At 45.7% G+C, this 26,206-nt stretch overlaps 1 protein-coding gene across 2 annotated transcripts in view; it reads right to left on the reverse strand.

Moving 5' to 3' along the window:
• The window catches only part of MYL9 (myosin light chain 9), a 64,701-nt gene that overhangs the window by 22,786 nt on the left and 15,709 nt on the right, over positions 1-26,206 (reverse strand). The window contains exon 1 of one of the 2 annotated variants that reach the window (XM_077251595.1): positions 16,538-16,673. The exons of the other annotated variant lie outside the window; for it this stretch is intronic. The gene's annotated coding sequence lies outside the window, so the exon portion shown is untranslated. Of the gene's footprint in view, positions 1-16,537; positions 16,674-26,206 lie in introns of those variants that run through there. 2 annotated transcript variants of the gene reach the window in all.

Consider the following 26,206-nt stretch of genomic DNA (forward strand, 5'->3'; position numbering starts at 1 on the left):
CTTATTAAAAAATAAATCACGTCATAAGTATTCAGACCCTTTGCTCAGACACTCATAGTTAAGGCACATGCTGTCCATTTCCTTGTGATCCTCCTTGAGATGGTTCTTCTCCTTCATTGGAGTCCAGCTGTGTTTAATTAAACTGATAGGACTTGATTTGGAAAAGCACACACCTGTCTATATAAGACCTCACAGCTCACAGTGCATGTCAGACCAAATGAGAATCATGAGGTCAAAAGGAACTGGCCAAGGAGCTCAGCGACAGAATTGTGGCAGGGCACACATCTGGCCAATGTTACAAAAGAATTTCTGCAGCACTCAAGGTTACTAAGAGCACAGTGGTCTCCATAATCCTTAAATGGAAGAAGTTTGGGACAACCAGAGGTCTTCCTAGACCTGGCCATCCAGCCAAACTGAGGAATCTTGGGAGAAGAGCCTTGGTGAGAGGTAAAGAAGAACCCCAAGATCACTTTGGCTGAGCTCCAGAGATGCAGTAGGGAGATGGGAGAAAGTTCCACAAGTTCAACTATCACTGCAGCCCTCCACCAGTCTGGCCTCTATGGCAGAGAGGCCAGACGGAAGCCTCTCCTCAGTGCAAGACATAGAGTTTGCTAAAAAACACATGAAGGACTCCCAGACTATGAGAAATAAGATTCTCTGGTCTGATGAGATGAAGATAGACCTTTTTGGTGATAATTCTAAGCGGTATGTGTGGAGAAAACCAGGCACTGCTCATCGCCTGCCCAATACAAACCCAACAGTGAAACATGGTGGTGGCAGCATCATGCTTTGGGGGTGTTTTTCAGCTGCAGGGACAGGACAACTGGTTACCATCGAAGGAAAGATGAATGTGGCCAAGTACAGAGATATCCTGATTGACATAAGTTCCATACACAATGCGGATGACGCTGCCGCTCTATATAACACCACAATAGCTGTAGCTTTGGAATCTGCTGCCCCACTTACACATACCAAAGCTCGCAAAATCAACAGACAGCCCTGGCACACCAGCCTGACCAAGGAACTGAGGCGAGCTTCCAGGGCTGCTGAGCGCAGATGGAAAAGATCCCACTCCAACGACCACTTAATCGCATTCAAACAGTCCCTCACTACTTTCAAGACCGCACTCGCCACAGCTAAACAAACCTACTTCTCATCTCTCATATCCTCCCTGTCTCACAACCCTAAACAGTTATTCAACACCTTCAATTCTCTCCTCCGTCCCCCAGCACCTCCTCTCTCCCCACTTATCTCTGCTGAAGACTTTGCCTCATTCTTCAAGCAGAAGATTGATAACATCAGAGACAGTTTTGGTCAACAAGCCCCAGAGCCCTTCCTCCCAACTTCCCTACCCTCCACCTCCAAAACCAACTACTCCACCATTACAGAAGATCAACTCGCCACTCTACTCTCAAGATCGCATCTCACCACCTGTGCACTTGACCCGCTCCCATCCCACCTCATCCCAAACCTCACCACAATCTTCATCCCAACCCTAACCCATCTCTTCAACCTATCACTAACAACTGGTGTTTTCCCCTCAAGCTTTAAACATGCCTCCATCACACCTATCCTCAAAAAGCCCTCTCTTGACCCATCCTCTGTATCTAGCTATCGCCCTATATCACTTCTCCCCTATGCCTCAAAACTACTGGAACAACACGTCTACCTTGAACTGTCCTCCCATCTCTCTTCTTGCTCCCTCTTTGACCGCTTACAATCTGGCTTCCGGTCACACCATTCCACTGAAACTGCCCTAACTAAGGTCACCAATGACCTCTTAACCGCCAAGAGCAAGCGACACTACTCTGTCCTCCTCCTCCTCGACCTGTCGGCTGCCTTTGACACAGTGGACCATTCCCTATTATTACAGACCCTCTCATCCCTTGGCATCACAGACTTGGCCCTATCCTGGATCTCATCATACCTAACAGACCGGACATTCAGCGTCTCCCACTCACACACCACCTCCTCACCTCGCCCCCTATCTGTCGGAGTCCCACAAGGTTCAGTCCTTGGGCCCCTGCTCTTCTCCATTTACACCTTTGGCCTGGGACAGCTCATAGAATCTCATGGCTTTCAGTATCACCTCTATGCTGATGACACACAGATCTACATCTCTGGACCAGATATCACCCCCCTACTAACCAGAATCCCACAATGTCTGTCCACTATTTCATCCTTCTTCTCCGCTAGATTTCTGAAACTTAACATGGACAAAACAGAATTCATCATCTTTCCCCCATCTCACGTGACCCCCCCAACGAACCTATCCATTACAGTAAATGGCTGCCCACTCTCCCCAGTCCCACAAGCTCGCTGCCTCGGGGTAATCCTTGACGCTGATCTCTCCTTCAAACCACATATCCAAGCCCTTTCCACTTCCTGCCGACTTCAACTCAAAAATATTGCACGAATCCGTTCATTCCTCAACCAAGAATCTGCAAAAACCCTAGTCCATGCCCTCATCATCTCTCGCCTTGACTACTGCAACCTTCTGCTCTGTGGCCTCCCCTCAAACACTCTCGCACCCCTCCAATCTATTCTAAACTCTGCTGCCCGACTAATCCACCTGTCCCCCCGCTATTCTCCGGCCTCTCCCCTCTGTCAATCCCTTCACTGGCTCCCCATTGCCCAGAGACTCCAGTACAAAACCCTAACCATGACGTACAAAGCCATCCACAACCTGTCTCCTCCTTACATCTGCGACCTCATCTCCCGGTACTTTCCTACACGCAACCTCCGATCCTCACAAGATCTCCTTCTCTACTCCCCTCTTATCTCCTCTTCCCACAATCGCATACAAGATTTCTCTCGCGTATCACCCCTACTCTGGAACCCTCTACCACAACACATCAGACTCTCGCCCACCATCGAAACCTTCAAAAAGAATCTGAAGACCCACCTCTTCCGACAAGCCTACAACCTGCAGTAACCACCGATCGACCAAACCGCTGCATGACCAGCTCTACCCTCACCTACTGTATTCTCACCCATCCCTTGTAGATTGTGAGCCTTCGCGGGCAGGGTCCTCTCTCCTACTGTACCAGTTATGACTTGTATTGTTCAAGATTATTGTACTTGTTATTATGTATACCCCTCCTCACTTGTAAAGCGCCATGGAATAAATGGCGCTATAACAATAAATAATAATAATAATAATAATAATAATATCCTGGATGAAAACCTCTTCCACAGTGCTCTGGACCTCAGACTTGGCCGAAGGGTCACCTTCCATCAAGACAATGACCATAAGCACACCGCTAAAATAACAAAAGGAGTGGCTTCAGAACAACTCTGACCATTCTTGACTGGCCCAGCCAGAGCCCTGACCTAAATAGAGCATCTCTTGAGAGACCTGAAAATGGCTGTCCACCAACGTTCACCATCCAACCTGATGGAACTGGAGAGGACTTGCAAGGAAGAATGGCAGAGGATCCCCAAATCCAGGTGTGAAAAACTTGTTGCATCATTCCCAAGAAGACTCATGGCTGTACTAGCTCAAAAGGGTGCTTCTACTCAATACTGAGCAAAGGGTCAGAATACTTATGACCATGTGATATTTCAGTTTTTCTTTAATAAATATGCACAAATTTCTACATTTCTCCATTTTTTCAGTCAAGATGGGGAGCAGAGTGTACATTAATAAGATGAAAAAAATGAACTTTTTTGAATTTACGAAATGGCTGCAATGAAACAGAGTGAAAAATTTAAAGGGGTCTGAATACTTTCCGTACCCACTGTACGTACTCCTTTGTGCCCTTATTCAGCTATTGCTTGTTGAAAGGTTGGAAAGTACACACACAGGGCAATACTCTGCAGTATTCCTCAGCGCCATCTACCAATAAATTGGCAGATGTCCAGTTCTTTTATTATTGCATAATTCTATAATGGATAAGATCTGTGTATTATTATACAGTGCCTTGCGAAAGTATTCGGCTCCCTGGAACTTTTCAACCTTTTCCCACATATCATGCTTCAAAACATAAAGATACCAACTGCTGCACGGTGGCGCAGTGGATAGCACAGCAGCTTTGCAGCGCTGGAGTCCTGGGTTCAAGCCCCACTAAGGCTATGTTCACACGTTCAGGATTTCCATCCTTTTTTTTTCCTGACTGAAACTGCAGGTCTCTGCAGAAAACGCAGGTGTGTTTTTTGGTGCGTTTTTGTTGCGTTTTTGGTGCGTTTTTTGGTGCGTTTTTTAGTGCGTTTTTGATGCAGTTTTGTCTGCAGATTGTCTGTGTTTGACAGAAATAAAGTTTACTGCAGTGGGGGGGGAAAAAAAAAAAAAATGATGTCATTTCCTTGTCCAACCCTTTTCTTCTTCCATCCTCCATTTTGGGACTAAACACCAAAATGAGTGGACGTGTTTTGAATGACAGCGCTCCGCGTTTTGCGCCGCATGCATCACTGCAGCGCACGCATCCGGGCGCAGAGGACGCAGCAAGTTGCATTTTTGCTGCGTCCAAAATCAATCAAAAAAAGGACGCATGCGGCGCAAAACGCAGCGTTGTGCATGCGTTTTGCTGCGTTTTACTTTGCGTTGTGTGTTGCGGCGCCGACGCTGCGGCGCACAACGCAAATGTGAACATAGCCTAAGTGCCACGTATTTCAGTGCCACGTGCCACGTATTTCAGTGCCACGTATTTAAGTGCCACGTGCCACGTATTTCAGTGCCACGTGCCACGTATTTAAGTGCCACGTGCCACGTATTTCAGTGCCACGTATTTAAGTGCCACGTGCCACGTATTTCAGTGCCACGTGCCACGTATTTAAGTGCCACGTGCCACGTATTTAAGTGCCACGTATTTCAGTGCCACGTGCCACGTATTTAAGTGCCACGCGCCACGTATTTCAGTGCCACGTATTTCAGTGCCACGTGCCACGTATTTCAGTGCCACGTGCCACGTATTTAAGTGCCACGTATTTAAGTGCCACGTGCCACGTATTTAAGTGCCACGTGCCACGTATTTCAGTGCCACGTATTTCAGTGCCACGTGCCACGTATTTCAGTGCCACGTATTTAAGTGCCACGTATTTAAGTGCCACGTGCCACGTATTTAAGTGCCACGTGCCACGTATTTCAGTGCCACGTATCACGTATTTAAGTGCCACGTGCCACGTATTTCAGTGCCACGTATCACGTATTTAAGTGCCACGTGCCACGTATTTAAGTGCCACGTGCCACGTATTTAAGTGCCACGTATTTAAGTGACACGTATCACGTATTTAAGTGCCACGTGCCACGTATTTAAGTGCCACGTGCCACGTATTTAAGTGCCACGTGCCACGTATTTAAGTGCCACGTGCCACGTATTTAAGTGACACGTATCACGTATTTAAGTGACACGTGTCACGTATTTAAGTATCCACGTATCCCACGAAGATTTTTCATGGAGAACAGACACATCCAGAGATATGTCTGCTCTCCACGGCTGCAGCAACACACTGACAGGAGCCATAGTTCCTGTCGGTGTGTCACTGCGCATGCGCGAGCGAGTTTACCGGCGGTCATTGACCCCGGCACTCTCGCTTAACGGCAGTGCTGCGTGGGAAAGTTCAACGCAGCTGTACTGCTGTTAACCGAGACGCCGGAGTCATTGAACTCCGGAACAGTACGCGATACACTGCTAGGAGCTTCGCTCCTGGCAGTGTATCGCCGGAGAGCAGCCGATCGGCGTGGGACACTTGTTTTATGGATTCTGCGGACAGGGAGTATGGATTTGGTTTATTATTTTTGGATTTTTTCCTGGAGGATCGAGGGCTTCGCCTACCAGTGTGCTGTTGGTGAGTATATACTCTGTGTTATGTGTTGTATGTACTGTACTGTGTGTCATGTATGTGTATTGTGTGTAGGTGTTTGGTGTAAACTTTACTATTGTGCTAAGTCGCCGGACACAGGGACAACTCTCCCATCCTAATACCGGATGGGAGTAGTAGTCCCATACGGCGACTTAGCACAATGGAGGCACTATCGTCGCATGGGGACACACACACACACACACACACACACACACACACACACACACACACACACAGACAGACACATACCAAATCAATCAAACGGCCGACACGATCCCCATGCGACGCTATGCCTCCATGTCTCTCCGCCCACGCACTTCCGGCCCCGCACTTCCGCCGGCTTCCCCGCACTTCCTGCAGCAGCGGTTCTGCACATCAAACCGCAGTAAAACACGCAGATATATTTTTGATCTGCGTGTTTTACTGCGATTTTGACCTCACAATGGAGGTCTATGGGTGCAGAACCGCTGCGGTTCAGGAAGAAGAATTGACATGCTCCTTCTTTTTTCCGGGAGCTATTCAGCACGGCTTTTTTTTTTAAATTTCCGGACCATGTGCACAGTGTGTCCTGTTTTCCATAGGGTACAGTGTACTGTACCCTGCATGGAAAACAGCTGCGGAACCGCAGCGGCAAAACCGCCGCGGTTCTGCGGTAAAAAACGCACTGTGTGAACATGGCCTTAGGACAACATCTGCAAAGAGTTTGTATGTTCTCCCCGTGTTTGCGTGGGTTTCCTCCGGGTACTCCGGTTTCCTCTCACATTCCAAAGACATACTGATAGGGAATTTAGATTGTGAGCCCCAACGGGGACAGTGATGATAATGTGTGCAAACTGTAAAGCGCTGCGGAATATGTTAGCGCTATATAAAAATAAAGATTATTATTATTATAACTGCTGTTCACAAACGATCTCCATCAAACCTCACTGAGCTCGAGCTGTTTGCCAAGGAAGAATGGGCAAGAATTTCAGTCCCTCCATGTACAAAACTGATAGAGACACACCCCAAGCGAATTGCAACTGTAATCGCAGCAAAAGGTGGCGCAACAAAGTATTAAGTTAAAGGGGCCGAATAATATTGCATGCCCCACTTTTCAGTTTTTGAATTTCCAAAAAAATTTAAAATAACCAATACATTTAGTTCAACTTCACAATTGTGGTCCACTTGTTGTGGATTCTTCACCAAAAATTTACATTTGGTATCTTTAGGTTTGAAGCATGATATGTGGGAAAAGGTTGAAAAGTTCCAGCGGGCCGAATACTTTCACAAGGCACTGTATACACTGGCAGGTGGGAAAACTTTGATTACCGCTTAAAGGGGTTGTCCACAACTCTGATAACCACTTCTCAATTGCTATATATTATGAAATAACAGCCTACAGTCGCCTCCGGTGCCATTATGGTGCCAGGTTTCCCAGGGCTTGCATGACGTTATTATACCACATGAGCCTGGCAACCAATTAGCACCTGCTTTATTCTCACTTCCATCGGCCATAACTGACATCAACAGGAAGTCTCAGAACAGCTACAGCTCACACTTTTTCTGGGTGTCAGTTTCATCCAAAGGAAGCAAGAGTGAAATGGCCTCTGCATGGATACATTGCTCATGTGCTATGATAATGTAAGGGGTTGCAAAGACTGTAAAGATCCCCCACCATCCTCTCAGTTCAATGTAGATAATTGTGTATATGTACTACTATCTAATGCTATATGTATATAAAGTCATTTACCTATTGTTACTGTGTATATTGTGAATAAGGGAAAGTGTAGTAAACTGTTGGGGCCACTAGAGGGAGCGAAATAGAAGCACATAGTATAGGCCTAATAAATAGTTAATATAGGAGCGGCCCAGTGGGATAAGTGTAGAGAGCTTCCTGTTTGTAGTCAGTGTCTCCGCTCCAAGGCTACAGGCCAGGAGGGCCAGAGAGCCCAGGCTGCCCCGTAGGGCCTTAGAACCAGAGGCGACATAGGGGCCCCACAATGTTCCAAGAGAGAAGCCCAGCTGTCCAGGGTCAGAAGTGCAGCAGTAAAAAGAAGCAGTGACAGCGGTAGTAGAGCAGGAGCTATCGCAGGAGTCACAGCAGGACAGTATGCAGTTCGCTCTGAAAATTTGGCAGCTTAGTACTTGGGCTGATGCCCTCATGTTTGGTCTCAACAGACGAGGGAACTCTAAGGTAGCCAAGCCGGACAGGGAGGACGCTGCGATGCTGTGCGGGACGTGACATCCCAGGAACACCCTGAAGGATGCAGGGAAAAGTACAGGGAAGGAGAAGGAAATATGCTGTGTAGAACCGAATGTTGATGCAGCGAAAGATATGGATGTGCTGAGAGAGGAAACCAGTAAAGTTTTCTGTTTTAAGTTGAACGTGAACTCTGTCTCTATTTGTGCCATAACACCAGCAGCAGAACTTCGGCCACCCAAATGGGACCCTGTCGGTGCAGATGATGTAGCGGTTTTCATGATGTGGCGGGAGGCCAGTATCACGGCTACTCCTTCTGCTCATACTTACCCGCTGCGGCGCGCTCCTCCTGCAGGCGCGCATCCTCTCCTTCATTCTTCTCCGCTCCCCGGTTCTCGTCGGGTGCGCGTGCGCACCGCCCACTGCAGCACTTCCTCTTTCTGATTTACAGGCGCTTTGTATCTCCTCTCTGTGATCCTGGAGGACCGTGACCCGGAAGTCCTCCAGCACTCCATGTATAAGGCGATTCCTTCCTCTGCTCCTTGCCTGTCTGTCATTTGTGCTTCTGTGACTCAGGTCCACCTTTGTCTTTGTGGATCGCCCCCACGCGTAAGAGCAATGGGGTACTCGGTATCGGGTCCTTCTCAGTTCAGGGGATGTCACGGTGGCCCAACCCGGCTCGTGGCCCTTTGAGGGGTGTCCAATTAAAGGGGAAGTCTGTATAATGTTCGTGTTGCCACCTGTGGTACTCGGTCAGGATGACCGACGCTGCTTAGGGGTCCGCTGGGGTGATGGAATGGCAGCTAGATGGTATACCTTCCCACAGGTGAAGTGTATCCCCAGGGCTTCCCAGAAGTGTAGGTGGTGATGGTGGATGATGTAAAGTGAATAACGAGGACACAAAGGTTGCAGTTTCTTTACCTTTTACTGAAGACTTCAGCATTCACAGTCCAGAGTACAGATCACAGGGCAGGCAGAGTCCGGCCGGTCTGAAGGCAAAATCCAGAGTTCTCTTATCCAGGTGGAAATCAGTAGCCTTCCTACTAGCGCCTGTGTGTTGTAGTACCGCCCTGCTGAGCACCACGGGATAGCCCTCACAACCTTGTAGATGTTCTAGATGTTATTTCTTCCTCTCTGTCCCCCAGATGGTATGGATAGGACATACCCGTATGACTGATGGCCTGAGGCTTGTTTATAGGGACCCTAGAGATGCCCCGACCCCGGATGCCACTGTGTCTTCTTAGGTTTTAAGGTCGGGCAGCCAACTTGGAATGGACTGTCCTGCCGGTCTTTGAAGTAAAGAGTGGAGTCAATTACTCCCTCGGTGTTCCGGCCACCGGCTACGCCCCTCAGAAGGAGGCAGCCTCTTACAGGACAGAACTCCTTCTGGTGTTGTCTCCTTGTGCTGTGACTTCGTTTCTCACTCCCTGCAACACAATTCCTTTCTTGTCCTTCCTTAGGATGCTGCCGCACGTGGGGCAGGTGCAGCTCCGTGACTTTCTGTCTCGTACTAGTCCTCTGCCAGGATCCCACCCCTGACAGGGAGCCTCTGTCTGCAGCTCAGATGTTCCTCCTCTCCCCTTGTCTGCCTGACAGGTCCTCTCTGGGTCAAATCCAGGCAGCTTCTCACCAACTTTCTATCCACCCCCACCAGTTTTACCCTAATGTGAGGAGTGTCCTAATAGATAGAAACAAGGCTCCCCCTGGTGGACTGGAGTGTGAAGTGTGGTGTCTGTTTTGTGATACCTGGAAAGATGAACTCCTTTCGTACCATCAGACGTAATATCACTCCCCCTGGTGGAAGAGCGACATTACTGCAACAACCAGGACTCTGGGGCGCTGCATTTGCACTGCCTGTTTTGAGTCTCCACTCTGTCCAGCCAGTTCAGCTTCTCTGTCTCTCCCAGGCTTCCTTGTCTCCTCATCTAATCCAGCCCTCCCAGTGTCATCCCCATACTTTGTTAGTCTGGTGTCTCTGTCCTGTCCTGCTTCCTTTGTGTGTCTTCTCCTTCGCAGTGCTCCTTTGGTCTCGCCTGTACCCAGCTCTTACCTAACTGTACTTTATCTTACCCCGCTCTGTCCGTCCTACGCCTAGCTTCTCTATTTTGTACCTCCTACTACCTGTCTCCGGGTTCCAGCTTCTGCGGCAATAGTCTCCCTTGGGTCTGCCCCCAACGCTCCCTGTATAGGGGGTGGTCTACCTGGTCAGCTCACCCTTGGGAGGTTCGTTGTCGTGGATCTGCGGGTCCACCCCAGGTATTCCAAAAGATCTCACAATAGGACTGCACTCGGATGACATCTGAGTGCAGTCTGATTTTTACAGCCAGGGCACGGATAAGCAGACACTCTCAGCCACGACTATGGCCCTGGCCCTCCCTCACAATTATGCCATGCTAGCCTTGGGAGACCTGGCTGTTAAACACCAGAGGTAAGTGTTGGCTGTTATTTTATACGTGGGGGGATATAGCAATTGAGAAGGGTTTGTCCAAATAGTGGACAACCCCTTTAACATATACTGACTATGTTCCATCCACCATACATGGTATTCACAGATAGAACACGTAACCAAAACACTCTATGGGGCTTTTTACACATCCATGTTTTTCTTTGTGAATTGTGTGTCCATGGGGAAAAAGAGAATCAGCTGTGGAGGATATCCACTAATAAAACATAACCTTTAATAATCAAACTCTTTAAAAAAGTTGCACACCCAACAAGACACAAACAACAAATAAAGTGCTCGAGTGAACCAGTGCTCAAGATAAAAAAATATTGGATTGATCTCACCCAAACTGACGGACAATCGTATACCGTATTTTTCGGACTACAAGACGCACTTTCCCCCCCCAAAAAAAGGGAGGGAAAATGGGGGGTGCATCTAATAGTCGCAATGCAGGCTTACCGCGGCGGCAGTGGGGCGGCGGCAGAGGTGTGGCGGCAGAGGAGGCGCAGTGAGCGGGGTCCCTTTCACCAGTGAGGTGATGCAGCAGCCCGGTAAGCAGCAGAGCCAGGTGAATCCTGTTATCGGTGGTGGCGGCCATCTTCCTGAGGCCGAGCGTGCGCAGATGGAGCGCTCTGCTTCCCGGGGCTTCAGGAAAATGGCCACGGGAGGCCACGCGTGCGCAGATGGGGATCGCGGTGGCCATTTTCCTGAAGCCGAGTTCGCAGATTTAGATCTTACCGGGCTGCTGCATCACCTCATCGGGGAAAGGGACCCCTCTCACGCCATACCGCTCACTGCGCCTCCTCATCCCAGCACCTCTGCCGGTAACCACTGCTGCAACCCTCCCATGGACACCAGGCCGTGGCGTCGCCCACCTAAGCAGGAAGGGACCCTGCTCAGGTGCACGCCGTACCGCATCACCCCACCTCTGCTGACACCATGCCTCCTGTGACCCTGCTCTGCCACCGCCAGCCCTCAGGTAAGATACTGTTAATTCGGACAATAAGACGGACCCCCATCTTATAAAAAATCTTTTTTTCTGCAATTTTCACCCCAAATTTTGGGTGCGCCTTATGGTCCGGTGCGTCTTATAGTCCGAAAAATACGGTACTTCCGAACGACACAGCAGAGGTCCGGGGTTGTGAAGTAGAGGCAGGGCTGAGAATCAACTATCTACCCTGTAACCCCTGTGTAACTCCTGTCCTGACAAGGACAGGCCCCAAATGGACCGCCACACCAAGTATATGTGAAGGCAAAGTCCTTTTTCCTTAGAGATGCAATTTCTTCCTCCCTGGATTGGATTATTAAAGGTTATGTTTTATTAGTGGACATCCTCCACAGCTGATTCTATCTTGAGCCAGAGGGTATACGTATGGTGTGATTATTTGACACTATTGTTCTTTGTGGGGAAAAAGAAAAATAAATCACAAAGACGTCAGTTTTTCCCATCGGCATCATAGATGCAAAGTACCAATTCAAGTCTATGCATCCATGAAAATCAGAAACAGCACAGAGATAACATCAGGGAATAATGCATGTCTGTGACTAACTACAATGTATAGGAGAAGCTTATCCAAACGTAAAAAACTGTGATGAAAAACTGATGTTAAAAATCAGACACGGACCAACGCTGATGACACACAGACCATTTTTTTGCGTACAGGAGCAAACATGGACTTTACCCTGTGAGAGCAGTTAGTTCCAAGGGTTGGCCAGGAATGGCAATATCAATGGAGTACTAAAGGTGGGTCGTGCATCTAGCAGGCATACATGGCATATAACGTGGATATGTCATAACTCCCTAAAGCAGCAATAGCCTTTAAATAAACTCCTACAGTAACAGAACTTGTCCCAACTTCATTAATCTTTATGTTCATATATCACAGCATTAGACAGTCTGATGTCTATGGGCATAAACAGACATTCTTTATATCCAGGTTGGGAAAAATAATTATCAATGATGATGTGGATTTTTTTCCTGTTCGATCCCTCTTATTCCCACAGTGATGCCAGATGAGATTGGCGGTTGCTTTTCTCCTCCTACTATAACATTGTTCAACAGGCATATTCTTGGATCAGTTGTTTGGAGAGGATAATTTGTTGCAAAACAGGGAATAAATGCTACATTGGAGGAGTTCTGACCACCAATCGGGGGATTTTGCTGTTTTTGTCAGTGCTTTTGACTGCACACGCCCCTTCAAACTAACATTTATCACCCATACAGAGGATACGAGATATGAGATTCAGTCTGGGATAACCCCTTCGATATAATTCAGATTCATTAACAATTTTAAAAAAATCCCTTTGGCATAGTATTATTAACGCAGGGTATACGAATCTCAGGGCATCACTTTTTTTAGGCTCAAGTCTACGTCTTACGTATAACACCTACTCCACGAACACAGGTTACTCCACCACTGTAGTGTATACGAAGATCAACCAGCCTCATAATATTACCCCGAGTTCTCGGAGATGAAGCCTCCCATCATCTCTGTAAGCCTTACAAGGGCATGTCCTGTTCTCGGGAGTTTCGGGCTTGGAATGTGTAGTTTAATCACTTCCCATACAAAACTTGACTACAGACAGCATGTGGAACATTCCCGCACGCATGTCTAATCATTAGGAGATGAAGCTACTCGTGTTTACAAATGGAAATTATTTTTTAACAGTTTCAAGTTAAATCCTTTATAGGAGGAGCTCTTTAAAAACCATCAAATTGTTTTTGCTTTTTTTTTTAAACTTTTGATCATAGACTTCAAGTGTAAATCATATGGATACAATATAATTGTCTATTAGCCAAAGCAGAGTGCTGCTGTTTGCTAAGGCTACGTTCACATTTGCATTGTTGGGCGCAGAGTCGTCGACGCATACGTCATGCGCCCCTATGTTTAACATGGGGGGCGCATGGACATGCGCCGGTATGCGTTGTACTGCGTTTTACGACGCATGCGTCATATAGACGCACAAGACAGGTCGCAGGGGACGCTACTTGTAGATCTGTAGGATCTTATGACAACGCACGCGTCGCAAAACGCTGCGTTGTTGGTTGCGTCGCCTCGCCGATGCTGCGCCCAACAACGCAAATGTGAACGTAGCCTTAGAGATAACAGCTGACTGATTGGGACAGCGATGGGACCCCTTAGTATCAGAGCTGACAGACAGGAAGGAGTTCTTCAAACCTGTCAACCCCTTAGACTAGGAACACATTGTGTTTAATTGCCATAACGAAACCTCAGAAAAAACAAACAAAAAAAACGTTGAAGCCTCAACTAGAGGCAGACTTAAAGTTGGATATACTGTAAATTTTGGAAAAAAAAAAGTATTTAGTCTAAAAGGGTTTTCCTTTTTCAATAACAAAAAACCCTTGGTGGAGTCTACCAAAAAGAAACTTGGAGAAGAAATCTTTAGCCAGGCTCACACATTGCAGTTTTTGAATTGTTTTCTTTTATTGTTGTTTTCCTATATTTAGGATAAAAATGAGTGAACAGATTTGCTCTGTTGCCTTTACATTTCTGAAGGATTCTGCTTTTATATCTAGTTCTAATTTATGCCACGCAAAATGCATGTAGAAAATAGGACCAAACCGATGCCCCTATACACATTAGATTGAAGGAGGGCAATCATCTATTGTGTATGGGCGTCTTACAAAGAGAAAAATCAGGCAGTTTGAATTTAAAGACTTTATTCTTCTGCTCTCCTAGTAGCTACCGCCAGGGGGGGTCTGATAGCTTTCTCCCCGGTATCACTGCAAAAAAACATGTGGGGAAGTCGCTCATAGCAAAGAGTGAAATTCACACCTACGTGCAGCAGAAAGTGACAACTGTGGATCTTTGATCAGTTTACATCAGATATATTTCTTAATATCTTATGAACTTTGCTGGCACTGTAAAATGCAGAGGATTTCCCACTAGCAAAAATCTGCTGGGTTTTCGATCTGTGGGAACTTATTCCAATGATGTTTATTAGTAAAAGCCTCAACTATAGCAATTTCTTTAGTTGATTCATTTGCCCCTTTTCACATGTAAAGCCCCATGGAATAAATGGTGCTATAAAAATGACTAATAATAATTAAAAAAGTAAAGACATTTTCTATCATACAAATGGCTAAAATTGTTTATATTGGGGAAAATATTCATTTGTATTCCTAAACACGTCTTTTTGGTCACACTCAATATTGGACCCATATACATCTTTATTGTGGCCTGATACATACTAACATTGTTAGGGAACATGGATCTGCTAAACATATGTAAATCAGACGATATTGCTTCAGTATGTCATCAGTATTACTGATCAATATGTCTTCTAGGCAAGAAAAAAACCGCTATTTGACAGTTTATAAAGAAATGGACGCAATACTGATCAAATACTGATCTCATACAGATGTGTCCGTATTTTAATCTCTCTCCACAGACTTCAGTGGGCTTTTTCCATCCACAAATAGGGAGTAAGTTTACACTGGGTGGGTGTTTTTGCTTTTTTATGCTAATTTTCAGCTGCTTTTTACAGTACCAGCAAAACTTATGAGATTTCAGAAATCTCATGCACACATTGCTTTTTCGTCATCAGTATTTTGTGCTTTTCATGTTTTTTGGACATAGAACATGTCACTACTTTCAGGGGTTTTTCACACATTGACTTGAACGGGTGGTTTAAAAAAAAACCCCCAAAAAACCACGCACTTAAAACGCAGGTATCATGTTTTGCTGCATTTTATTTGTGCCAAAACCAGATTTTATGGAATAGGAATTTTTCTCAACACTAAACTATCAGCATACACAATCTAGCATGCCAAAACTGCAGCAAAAAATGCATAAAGAACACTGAAAAAAAACATGCTTTTTTCTGCAACTTCTTTCCTGCCAAGAGATCAGACTTTGCTGCAGAAAAAAAAAAATGATGTCACCTCATACCGGCTACTGTCCGCACGTCTAAAACGTATGCATCGGTCTAATTTCCAAAACGGAACACGAGGTTCATAGTTAACGTTCTGGACAGACTGCATGAAGCCCACTGCCACGTCACGGCGAACCTCTAAGGTTTGTCAATTTTTGCTAAGTAAAAGATCAATGTATACGTTTTGGATATGCACACCATGTCTGCAGTAAGTCTGCCGTGTGCAAACATACCCCGAGTGGACTGTCGGGCCAGAGGTTATGATCGTCTGCAGTAGTGTTGTGCGCTCTCTCAACGAACACTTCTACACTGTCATTATTACATAAGACCTTGTCAAACTGGTCAGTTACCACTTCAACCAGTAAGTAGGGGCGTGATGAGAACAAGATTTCTTATTTTTATAGTATATTATTATCCACCTTCAACTTTTTGCAGGATATTCCCAGGTATAATATTAGATATAAAGAAAAAATGGTTAGCATAGTTGTCCTGCAGTGGAGGGTCCTGGGTTCAAACATCTGCATGGAGTTTGGATCGGTGCTCTTACAACAAACAAGACACTACATCAATTATGCTTGATAACTAGGCACCATGTTATTCTGCAGCACTATACAGGCATCATCACTGTCCCCATTGGGGCTCACAATCTCAGTTCCATGTAACCACTCATCTCATCACAGAACATAGTGTTCCAACAAACAAGCAGTGTTCAGAAATATTGTGTAAATGGGATTTCCAAAAATCCTATTTACAGCACAGATGAAGCAATACAGCATTACATGTCCAGATCGGGATGTAGGGCTGATGGCATAATGCCGATTATATGAGTGCCATATTCAGGATTGATACAGTAGTCTCGAAAGCTTGCAATTTGTTACCATCTTTTCTGCTAGCCATTAAAAGGGATCAACCACTGAGGACTCTCAATTCTAAATATTTTATATTCAGGATTGGTGACCACAAACCAACAGTCCTTTCAGGGAAATACATATTTGTTGTATTTCATAGCAAGAATGTAATAAGATTATACACAAAGGCAGGCAAAGATGTGCAAAGTAAGTAATGATGAGAAGGTAATTGTGGGAAGATTGTTAGAATAGAAGAAAGAGGAAAGCTTAGAGCGGGTGTGGTAGTGACATGCCTTCACTCATGTAGTAGGAAAGTGGCAGGGGAGAGGCTCAGAAAGTGTTAATCGAGAAGCTTTATGTCCCTCTTACCGGCACAGGAGAAAGTCAGCAACTCAGAGATCTCCTCTGTAGATCAGGACACAGGGAAAGTCTGCATTATGCTTCCCAGGGTCCTAAATCCAAAGGAAGAGAGCAGCCAATGGAGAAGGCACTCTCCCCCTCCAGCTGCCCTCCCGCCTGGGATTTGGCCATACATGGAGAAGGAATTTGAGGAGGATGCAAGATCTGTGGGACACACTGATCCAAACCCAAATACAGGATATTCTCCCTTATATAGTTGTCGGCCCCACTTTGTGTCAGTGCTCAGGGAACCCTCTACCCAAGACTGTGTATACCAGGGAATGCAGCCAATCCTCCTTATATGGGGCGTAAAAGGTGTGCGAGAGCGAGGAGAAGGCTACAAGGGGGGCACGGGGTTACACAACTGAGAACACTACAGTGCAGTGGGATACAAGTCATTTATTATTATTATTTTTTATTGTTATAGCGCCATTTATTCCATGGCGCTTTACATGGGAGGAGGGGTATACATAATAAAAACAAGTACAATAATCTTAAACAATACAAGTCATAACTGGTACAGGAGGAGAGAGGACCCTGCCCGCGAAGGCTGACAGTCTACAAATTTATGAGGTGTTTACCTGCATTTAATATCCAATTCTGTTACAATCGGAACAATGTCTCAATGACGAATTATCTTGACTCTTATTTGCCTCTATAGGACCACAGTCTGCCCGAAAAACAATGGCCCCAATTAATCAAGACCGGTGTTGTTCATGCAGGTTATAACGAGGCGGCGTGATGGAGGATTCATTAAGAGGTGTACGCAACTGAAAAGTGGTGTGCGCCTCGCCACAAATCTTACTCCGGTTGGGACTGGAATAAGATTTGTGGCACAAGAAACACAGCCGCTCATAATTAGACAAGCAAGAGATCCAAAATCCTGTTCTGCCCCATTAGTAGGATCTGGGTGAAAATGTCATGAGAACACCTAAGGCCGGTTTCACACGTCAGTGGCTCCGGTACGTGAGGCGACAGTGACACACGTAGACCCATAAAAATCAATGCATCTGTTCAGATGTCATTGATTTTTTGCGGACCGTGTCTCCGTGTGCCAAACACGGAGACATGTCAGTGTTTGTGGGAGCGCACGTATTACACGGACCCATTAAAGTCAATGGGTCCGTGTAAAACACGGACCTTCTCCGTGTGGCGTGCAGGAGACAGCGCTACAGTAAGCGCTGTCCCCCCCACATGGTGCTGAAGCCGCGATTCATATGATCCCTGCAGCAGCGTTTGCTGCAGAGAAAATATGAATAATAGTGTTTAAAATAAAGATCTATGTGTCCGCCGCCCCCCCACCCCCTGTGCGCCCCCCCGCTGTCCTGCAAATACTCACCCGCTCCCACGTTGGCTGTCACTCCTTCCTCTCTGCCCCGCGCCTCCTACTGTATGCGGTCACGTGGGGCCGATCATTTACAATCATGAATAGTCGGCTCCGCCCCTATGGGAGGCGGAGCCACATATTCATGACTGTAAATGATCGGCCCCACGTGACCGCATACACTAGAAGCCGCGGCCAGACCAGGAAGCAGCGAGGGAGCGGGTAAGTATTTTCTGAACAGCGGGGGGGGGCGCACAGGGGGTGGGGGGCGGCGGACACATAGATCTTTATTTTAAACACTATTATTCATATTTTCTCTGCAGCAAACGCTGCTGCAGGGAACATATGAATCCGCGATGCAGGGTACCAGACGCGTGGGTACCACACGCTCCGTGTGGTACCCACTCGCCATACGGGCCGCACACGTGTGCCGCACGTATGGCCTACGTGAGTTCCCAGGCACACGGACACGGATAACTCCGGTACCGATTTATTCCGGTACCGGAATTATCTGGACGTGTGGGACAGCCCTAAAGGTGCAAAGTCTTAGCACAGCCTCACCTTGCGCAAAAATTGAGACTTTTCCAAGCTTTTTATGCTAGAATTCTGGAGTAAACGTTTTGATGAATTGATGCCAATGTTTACAAAAAAGATACAGCCTATAATAGAACAAGGCACTTTTTTCCCCATCAGTTCAATGGAAGATGTTTTTAGAAAGAATAGAATGGGTATATGAATTTCTATGGGTGCAGTACTAGGCTACAATCACACATCCGTTTATTTTTAAATTCATCAAACATATGCCATTTTTCTCTTGTGTTTTATCTCATTTGCTTCTGTTTTTGCTTCCACTGTTGTGTAAAACACAACTTGCATGGTCCGAGTGCTGTGCGATTTTCTTTGTTGCACCCATTGACTTGCATTGGTAAGTCTTGTCCGAGATGCAATTTTTTTCTCAGTTTGATTTAGGCTGGGGGGTGCAGAGTAAAAAATAAATAATTAAATAAATAAATAAATGAAATTGTAGATGAGCAGGGACACAGATTAACATTTTTTATTGGATTTCACTTGTCCGTTTTCCTCACAGATGAGTATGAGCCCTTAGCTAGATTCTGATTCATGCTGCCCGTTGTATGGCCAGCATGAATCAGATCACAGGTTCGCTTTAAAAACTGACGGACATAAAAAAAAAAAATATGAAAAAAACCACACAAAACAAACTATCTGATCCTTTTTATACATGGACTCCTAGCAATGGGTCAGTTATAATATAAATGAAACAGTTGGAAAACTGAAGTAAAAAGGAGGTCATCTATTTTTCATTTATTTCCATAGCCTTTAACCTCTTTTTGACATTTGGCGTAATAATACGTCCCTGTGCCCTGGGCCTTATTGACTAGGGACATGCACAGTGCATGATCAGCAACTTTGTCTGTCAGTGCAGAGCTGACAGCTTGAATAGTATGGGGATGCTGCTGCATCCCTATGCTGTACAAGCAATCAGCCTGCAAAAAAATGATAGTCCCATAGTGGGAAAATGTAAAAAAAAAAAAATTGTAAAAATTAAAAGAAAACAAACAAAAAAAATTACACATTTGGTATCGCCGCATCCGGAACAACCTGCTCTATAAAACCATCCCACTAGTTAACTTTAGTGAATGCCATGAAAAAAATAAATAAATAAAAAATAAGGCAGAATATACTTTATCATCATACCACCGAACAAAAAGTGGAATAAAACGAGATCAAAAAGACGGCTATAAAACATCGTACAGCTGAAAATGTAATCTTGTCCTGCACAAAACAAGCCATCATGCAGCTCCATCAGTGGATAAATAAAAAAGTTATAGCTCTGAGAATAAAGCAATGCAAAAATAATTATATTTTCTATAATAGTTTTTATTGTGCAAAAGCACCAAAACATAAACACACACACATATATATATATATATATTTATTATAGCTATGGTAAATGGTATCAATAAAAACGTCAACTCGTCCCGCAAAATCAAGCTATCACATGACTGTTGACCAAAACATGGAAAAATTATAGCTCTCAAAATATGGCGATGCAAAAATCAATTTTTTGCAATAAAAAAAACGTCTTTCAACATGGGACAGCAGCCAAACATAAAAGCTCAATACAAATCCGGTATCGCTGTAATCGCACTAACCTGAAGAATAAAATTGCCTAATCACTTATACCACATGAGGAATGGAGTAAAAAAATAAAACCAATTCTTCACATGCTGTTGATTTTTTCATTCTGCCTCCCAAAGATCGCAGTAAGGCTCGGCGCAAATTTATTCTGCACTGAGCACTTACATTGGGGTTTCCATGTAACTCTCTGAAATACGCGATTCAGACAGAACCCTTGGCAGAAGATTCCCTATAATGAGGCAGATGGAGGCACTGGATGCCGTCTGACCTGTGATCCGGCGGTGTCCCATCTTTTTAGGATTGCATAAAAGCGATGTTGGCCACAGTTTTGTGCACTTCTGAAAAGAAGGACACCGCTGAACAGAATGCATACGGCATACAGAGCAACTCTGCTGCCTCATTATAGTGAATGGATCCCTCGCGGGTTTCATCTGAGTCACGTCACTCAGATTTACTTGTAGATGGAAACCCCAAAGTAAGTGCTCAGCACAGAGAGCCAGATGTGATCCCAAACATTATCTAAAATGTTCCCAATAAAAGTTTCAACTCAATTCACAAGAAAAGCAAGTCCCTGCTTAGGACTGTAATCTGCTAACGGAAATATAGGGGGCTTCCACGTTACTGGTAGTACAAAGACTCTGGAAAAGCGAAATGGCTCCTCACCCTCCAAAAGAATTTCTCAGCTCCCAAAACCAAATGCCCTCTTCCCTCCTGAGCCCCACAGTGTACCTAAACCACATAGAGTGTTCACATGTTTGGCTTTTCTGAATCGACGAGAGCCCGCCTAACTTACGGGTGCATGTCTCCAAAAGCATGAGCTGGGCATGTACTGGTGATGGCAACGTACTGGCCACTACAGCGTACTAGTCACTACAATGGCAGTTTGACATTTTCAATCGACAACATTCATGCTTGTTTCTGGGAAATACCCATGGAGTCAAAATGGTCACTACACTTGTAGATACATTCCCAAAGAAATATAATTTCCAAAATGGGGTCACTTGAGGGGGAATTCTGCTCTACTAGCAATTAGCTCTGTATATGGAGTTCGCAAACTGTTCTAGGAAAATCTGAAAAACTTGGGTCTAAAACAACATTTTAGTGGTAAAAATGGAATTCATTCTTCTTTCACCGCTCAATGATATAAAATTCTGTGAGGCACATGTGGTGTCAAAATAATCATTGCACCCCTGGATGAATTTATTGGGGAGTGTAGTGTGTAAAATGTGTTCACATATAGGGGCTTTTTGTTCTGGCTAGTGATGAGTGAGTGTACTCATTGCTCGGGTTTTCTGAGCACGCTCGGGTGGTCTCCGAGTATTTGAAACTGTTCAGAGATTTAGTTTTTGTTGACGCAGCTTCATGATTTACGGCTGCTAGCCAGCCTGAGTACATGTGGGGGTTGCCTGGTTGCTAGGGAATCCTCACATGTATTCAAGCTGTTTATCAGCTGTAAATCATGCAGCTGAGGCAGCGAAAACTAAATCTCCGAGCAGTTACAAATACTCGGAGACCCACCTGTGTGCTCGGGAAAACCCGAGCAATGAGTACACTCGCTCATCACTAGTTCTGGCACCTTAGAGGCTCTGCCAATGTGACATCACAACCTCAAACCATTCCAGCAAAATCTGAACTCCAATATGGCACCTCTTCCCTACTGAGCTTTGCAGTGTACTTCAAAAGTAGTTCTTCCCCATATATGGGGTATTGGCATATTCAGGAGAAATTGTACAGCAAATTGTATGGTGTAATTTCTCCTGTTACCCTTATGAAAATGCGAAATTTGGGGCTAAAATAACGTTTTTTGTGTGGGGAAAATGTGATTTTATTATTCACGGCTCAAAGTTGTAAACTTGTGTGAAGCACCTGTGAGTTCAAGGTGCTAACCACACAGCTAAATACATTCCTTAAGGTGACTAGTTTCCAAAATGAGGTCACTTGTGGGGGGTTTCCACTGTTTAGGCACATCAGGGGGCCTCCAAACAGGATATGACGCCCGCTAATGATTCCAGGAAATTTTACATTCAAAAGAAGTAATTTTTGTGAAAAAAGTTAAATGTTCTTGTTTTTTCCACATAAGGCCGGTTTCACACGTCAGTGGCTCCGGTACGTGAGGTGACAGTTTCCTCACGTACCAGAGACACTGACACACGTAGACCCATAAAAATCAATGCATCTGTGCAGATGTCATTGATTTTTTGCGGACCGTGTCTCCGTGTGCCAAACACGGAGACATGTCAGTGTTCGTGGGAGCGCACGTATTACACGGACCCAATAGAGTCAATGGGTCCGTGTAAAACACGGACCTCACACGGACATTCTCCGTCTGGGGTCCGTGTGCGTGCAGGAGACAGCGCTACAGTAAGCGCTGTCCCCCCCACATGGTGCTGAAGCCGCCATTCATATGTTCCCTGCAGCAGCGTTTGCTGCAGAGAAAATATGAATAATAGTGTTTAAAATAAAGATCTATGTGTCCGCCGCCCTCCCACCCCCTGTGCGCCCCCCCCCCCGCTGGTCAGAAAATACTTACCCGGGTCCCCCGTCGGCTGTCACTCCTTCCTGGTCTGGCCGCGGCTTCCACTGTATGCGGTCACGTGGGGCCGCTCATTTACAATCATGAATAGTCGGCTCCGCCCCTATTGGAGGTGGAGCCACATATTCATGAGTGTAATCGACCGCATACAGTAGAGAAGCCGCGGCCAGACCAGGAAGGAGCGACAGCCGACGGGGGACCCGGGTAAGTATTTTCTGACCAGCGGGGGGGCGCACAGGGGGTGGGGGGGGCGGCGGACACATAGATCTTTATTTTAAACACTATTATTCATATTTTCTCTGCAGCAAACGCTGCTGCAGAGAACATATGAATCGCGGATTCAGCAAGATGCAGAGTGGGTACCACACGCTCCGTGTGGTACCCACTCGCCATACGGGCCGCACACGTGTGCCGCACGTATGGCCTCCGTGAGTTCCCAGGCACACGGACACGGATAACTCCGGTACCGATTTATTCCGGTACCGGAATTATCTGGACGTGTGGGACAGCCCTTACAAAAATTCCTGTGATGCACCTGAAAAGTTAACCCCTTTCTGCCAGCTGACGGAATAGTCCGTCAGCTGGCAGATCCCCCGCTTTGAGGTGGGCTCCGGCGGTGAGCCCACCTCAAAGCCGCGACATGTCAGCTGTCAGCTGACATGTGCGCGCAATGAGCGCGAGCGGAATCGCGATCCACTCGCGCCCATTAACTAGTCAAACGCTGACAGCGGCATTTAACTAGCGCTCCCGGCCAGAAGCGCTCGCACCGCTGACCCCCATCACATGATCGGGGGTCAGCGCTGCATTGCCATAACAACCAGAGGTCTCCTTGAGACCTCTATGGTTGTTGATGGCTGATAGCTTTGAGTTCCACCCTGTGGTCGGCGTTCAAAGTTCTGCTACATAGAGGTGATCTGTACTTCACCTCTATGTAGCAGAGTCGATCGTGTAGTGCATGCTTCTTCTAGCCTCCTATGGAGGCTATTGAAGCATGCCAAAATTTAAAAAAAAAAAAAAAAAAAAGTGTTTAAAAATATTAAAAAAATAAAAAATATACAAAAGTTCAAATCACCCCCCTTTCGCCCCAATCAAAATAAAACAATAAAAAAAAAATCAAACATACACATATTTGGTATGGCCGCATTCAGAATCGCCTGATCTATCAATAAAAACAAAGGATTAACCTGATCGCTAAATGGCGTAGCGAAAAAAAAATCAAAACGCCCAAATTACGTTTTTTTGGTCGCCGCGACATTGCATTAAAATGCAATAACGGGCGATCAAAAGAACATATCTGCACCAAAATGGTATCATTAAAAACGTCAGCACGGCACGCAAAAAATAAGCCCTCACCTGACCCCAGATCATGAAAATTGGAGACGCTACGAGTATCGGAAAATCGCGCAATTTTTTTTTTTTTTAGCAAACTTTGGATTTTTTTTTTCACCACTTAGATAAAAAATAACATAGACATGTTAGGTGTCTATTAACTCGTAATGACCTGGAGAATCATAATGGCAGGTCAGTTTTAGCATTTGGTGTACCTAGCAAAAAAGCCAAACAAAAAACTAGTGTGAGATTGCACTTTTTTTGCAATTTCATCACACTTGGAATTTTTTTCCTGTTTTCTTTTACACGGCATGGTAAAACCAATGATGTCGTTCAAAAGTACATCTCGTTCAGCAAAAAATAAGCCCTCACATGGCCATATTGACGGAAAAATAAAAAAGTTATGGCTCTGGGAAGGAGGGGAGCGAAAAACGAACGGAAAAAGCTCCGGGGGTGAAGGGGTTAAAGAAGTTGTCCACTACAATAAACTTTTTTTTTTTTTTTTTTTCATAAATCTTGCTATTATGTGCCACTGAAAACATCCTTTATTTTAGCAATATTACCTTTTATCATGCTGTAGCAGCACATCTTCAGTGCTGGATTCAGCTCTCATGGGGTTAATCGACAACTTCCTTTCTCCTGAGTTATTGTGCTCTAACACTACAAGTTCCATGATGCATTGCACTCGCCTGTAACTCTGCACCTAGCACACCCACTCCAAAACACACCCCAACCCCTCCCTCCTCTCCCCCCTCTATCTTCAAAAAGATTTGTGATGTCATTTCTGTCCAACCTCCTCTTTTACATTTGTCCAACCCACACTCCATTACATAGATAGATAGATAGATAGATAGATAGATAGATAGATAGAGATAGATAACAGATAGATAGATAGATAGATAACAAATAGATAGATAACAAATAGATAGATAACAAATAGATAGATAGATAGATAGATGAATACATACAGATATATGTCTATTTCCATAGATATGTCCATATCCATGTTTCTAAATCCCTTCACCCCTGGAGCTTTTTTCGTTTATCGCTCCCCTTCTTTCCAGAGCCATAATTTTTCCATCAATATGGCCATGTGAGGGCTTGTTTTTTGCGGGACAAGTTCTACTTTTGAACGACACCATTGGTTTTACCATGTCGTGTAACAGAAAATGTGAAAAAAAGTCAAAGTGCGATAAAATTGCAAAAAAAAGTGCAATCCCGCACTAGTTTTTTGCTTGGCTTTTTTGCTAGGTTCTCTAAATGCTAGGCTGTGTGCACACATTGCGGATTTGATTGCAGATCCGCTGCATTTTTTGCTGCACTGAATTGCATCAAATCCGCAGTGTAGTGCACAACCAATATAAGTCTATGGGAGTCGCAGACTTGTGCACATGCTGCGGAAAAAGCCGCACCGAAACACAGCTTTTTTTTCCTCAGCACGTCACTTCTTTTGTGCCGAACTGCAGCATTTATGCACCCATAGATTTGCATTGAGTCGGGCACATCCACAGCAAAACCGCAGATGTAAAAAAGATCTGCAGTTTAGATGCGGATGTGGGTTCGAGAAACGCTGCAGTTCGGGAGGAGGGAAGTGTGTGGGCGGTGACGGTGTGCGTGTATGTGTGTGCGGGCGGGGTCTGCGGCGCTGTGCGGGACTGTTCAGGTGTGTGCGGGGTCTGCGGGCTGTTCGGATGTGTGCGGGACTGTTCAGGTGTGTGCGGGGTCTGCGGGCTGTTCGGATGTGTGCGGCGCTGTGCAGGTGTGTGCGGGGTCTGCGGGGTGTTCGGATGTGTGCGGGACTGTTCAGGTGTGTGCGGGGTCTGCCGGCTGTTCGGATGTGTGCGGCGCTGTGCGGGACTGTTCAGGTGTGTGCGGGGTCTGCGGGCTGTTCGGATGTGTGCGGGACTGTTCAGGTGTGTGCGGGGTCTGCGGGCTGTTCAGATGTGTGCGGCGCTGTGCAGGTGTGTGCGGGGTCTGCGGGCTGTTCGGATGTGTGCGGGACTGTTTGAATGTGTGCGGCGCTGTGCGGGACTGTTCGGGTGTGTGCGGGGCGTCTTTTGGGGTGTGTGTGCAGGCATCATCCGATGGGACTACAAGTACGCAGCATCCAATCTGCAGCTAATTCGGATGTAATCCGAACAGTGGACACACACCCTACACTATCCATACATCTATCAAGAGATATATCTATCCAGACACATCTATAGATAGATATAGGAATAGATAGATGTATGCATCTATAGATCTATCTATATGTAGCTCTGTCTATCCATTTCATCTATCATCTATATGT

Source organism: Ranitomeya variabilis, chromosome 4 (assembly GCF_051348905.1).
Source record: "Ranitomeya variabilis isolate aRanVar5 chromosome 4, aRanVar5.hap1, whole genome shotgun sequence".
In the NCBI taxonomy this organism is placed as follows: domain Eukaryota; kingdom Metazoa; phylum Chordata; class Amphibia; order Anura; family Dendrobatidae; genus Ranitomeya; species Ranitomeya variabilis.